Source organism: Chenopodium album, chromosome 8, assembly GCF_948465745.1.
Source record: "Chenopodium album chromosome 8, dcCheAlbu1.1, whole genome shotgun sequence".
Lineage (NCBI taxonomy): Eukaryota > Viridiplantae > Streptophyta > Magnoliopsida > Caryophyllales > Amaranthaceae > Chenopodium > Chenopodium album.
The window spans coordinates 77,238,020-77,241,139 of NC_137841.1; the positions used below are offsets into that span (position 1 = coordinate 77,238,020).

Below are 3,120 nucleotides of genomic sequence, written 5' to 3' on the forward strand. Positions count from 1 at the left end.
GTCTCCAAGACTCCAACCCATTGAATTGCACTACTTTAAAAAAAAAAAAACACGAAAGAACGAGCCCTATTTTCTCAGTTCTCCATTGAAGCGCACTTGACGTTCTCCATTGAAGCGAGGCGCCTTCTAATACTTGTATCATCCATTGAAACTGTGGTAAGTTGTTGTTTTCTTTTGTAAGCATCATATCAATTTTACAATTAGGGTTTATCTTTGATCTAATTTAATTTGATTGTGAGTGTATTAAGTTTAGGGTTCAATTATTGGCTTTAATTACTAAGTTATGAAAGATCATAACCAGCGATTATGTTCTTAGAAAAGAAAATTATGAGCCTAATTGATAATTGAATAAAAAATCCCTAAAGTTATGAGCCTTATTTGATAATTTAATAAAAAATCCCTAAAGTTATGAGCGTTATTTGATAATTGAATAAAAAATCCCTAAAGTTATGAGCCTTATTTGATAATTGAATAAAAAATCCCTAGAGTTATGAGCCTTATTTGATAATTGAATAGAAAAATCCCTAAAGTTATGAGCCTTATTTGAAAATTGAATGAAATTTGGTTGCAGAACCTTTTAATATTAGGATTGAACTGTGAAATCAGACCTTTTAATGTTAGGATTGAACCTTAATCAAATTGCGTTGATTGATTATAATCAGGTGAAAGGTGTTGTTTGTTTGTTTATCGATTGAGAGTAGACGACGTATATTTGATACAATGAAGAGGCCTTTGGAGGAAGTTGCCAGTGTGGTTGCCTCAGCTGCTGTGGCGAATACCAGCTCTAGTAATGCGAAGCCGGTTTTCTTGACTAAAGCCCAGAGAGAGCAGTTAGCTTTACAAAAACGCCAAGAAGAAGTTGCTGAACAGAGACGTCGTGCTGAGGAGTTGCTTCAGAGTCGATCTGTTGATAACAGACCCTCTGATTCTTCTCACCACCGCTCTTCCCGCGACCATGACCGTGATCGTGACCGCGATCATGACCGTTACCGTGACCGTGACCGTGTGAGAGAAAGAGAAAGGGACCGTGATCGGGAGAGAGATCGTGAAATTGAAAGAAGGAATCGTGACAAGGAACGCGAAGAGGAGAGCAAAACTAGGGATCGTGCTAGGCTGGAGAAGTTGACGGAAAGGGAGAGGGAAAAGGAACTGGAGCTTATCAAAGAGCAGTATCTAGGTTCCAAGAAACCTAAGAAGCGTGTGATCAAGCCTAGTGAGAAATTTCGATTTTCCTTTGATTGGGAGAACACTGAGGACACCTCTCGCGACATGAATGCTCTCTATCAAAACCCTCATGAGGCTCAGCTGCTGTTTGGTAGAGGGTTCCGAGCGGGAATAGATCGTAGGGAGCAGAAGAAGCTAGCTGTTAAAAATGAAGTTGAGTTGCGTGAGGAAATTCGCAAAAAGGATGGCACAGAAGAGGCACCTGAGGAGGCTGCTGCTCAACGTCGTCGGGAGCAAGCTGCTGAAGTGTATGAGGATCATGATATGAGGGTAGACCGCCACTGGTCTGACAAGAGGCTTGAAGAAATGACTGAAAGGGACTGGAGAATTTTCAGGGAGGACTTCAATATATCTTACAAGGGGTCTAAGATTCCTAAACCAATGAGGAATTGGGTAGAGAGTAAACTGACTTCAGAGCTGTTGAAAGCTGTGGACCGAGCTGGCTATAAGACTCCATCCCCTATCCAGATGGCAGCTATTCCTTTAGGACTTCAACAGCGAGATGTCATTGGTGTTGCGGAGACTGGTTCGGGTAAGACGGCTGCTTTTGTTCTCCCTATGTTGGCTTATATAACTAGGCTGCCACCAATTACTGAAGAGAATGAAGCTGAGGGTCCTTATGCTGTTGTTATGGCCCCTACTCGCGAATTAGCTCAACAGATTGAAGAGGAGACTGTTAAGTTTGCCCACTATCTGGGGATTAAGGTTGTCTCGATTGTTGGTGGACAATCCATTGAGGAGCAGGGATTCAAAATTAGACAAGGGTGTGAAATTGTTATTGCAACCCCTGGACGTCTCTTGGATTGTCTGGAAAGGCGTTATGTTGTTCTGAACCAGTGCAATTATGTTGTTCTTGATGAAGCTGATCGAATGATAGATATGGGTTTTGAGCCTCAGGTTGTTGGTGTGTTGGATGCAATGCCTTCAAGTAATATGAAGCCTGAGAATGAAGAAGAGGAGCTTGATGCAAAAAAGATTTACCGGACAACCTATATGTTTAGTGCCACTATGCCACCTGCTGTAGAGCGGCTTGCCAGGAAGTACTTGAGGAATCCTGTGGTGGTGACTATTGGTACGGCTGGAAAAACTACTGACCTCATCACACAACATGTGATCATGACAAAGGAATCAGAAAAAACTTACAAGCTGCAAAAACACCTTGATGAGTTGGGTGATAAGACAGCTATAGTGTTTGTTAACACCAAGAAGACTGCTGATGTGCTTTCCAAAAATTTGGACAAATCAGGTTATCGAGTCACAACATTGCATGGTGGAAAATCACAGGAACAAAGAGAAATCAGTCTGGAAGGTTTCAGGACCAAGAGGTACAATGTAATGGTTGCCACAGATGTTGCTGGACGTGGTATTGATATACCTGATGTTGCTCATGTAATCAACTATGATATGCCGGGGAATATTGAGATGTACACCCATCGTATTGGCCGAACTGGGAGAGCAGGAAAAACTGGTGTGGCGACCACCTTTTTGACTTTGCATGATACTGATGTCTTTTATGATTTGAAGCAGATGCTCATTCAGAGTAATAGTCCTGTTCCGCCTGAACTTGCAAGACATGAATCTGCAAAATTCAAACCTGGATCAGTTCCTGATAGACCTCCAAGACGCAATGAGACTGTTTTTGTGCATTGATAATTCTGCCTCTTCAGGAAATTGTTTTGAATTTTGATAAAGTTTCTCTGGAATGTACTTAAATGTCTCGGGATTTCTGCATTGGAATTTCATGTGAGTAATTACAACTCTTCAAATTTGTCTGGTTTCTATTTCTAATCTATCAGTTTATTAACAATCATCCACCTCCTCCCCTGGGAACAGTATGTTATGTAGTTGAGTAACTTGACTATCTTTGGTTAATTTTATCAAATCTGGTGTTATGGA

General features: G+C 41.2%; 1 pseudogene across 1 annotated transcript; it reads left to right on the forward strand.

The window, feature by feature from the left end:
• Positions 1-3,120, forward strand: LOC145642510 (DEAD-box ATP-dependent RNA helicase 21 pseudogene; annotated as a pseudogene). Its single transcript, XR_014115694.1, has 2 exons — positions 1-156; positions 663-3,120. The product of XR_014115694.1 is annotated as a DEAD-box ATP-dependent RNA helicase 21 pseudogene (transcript).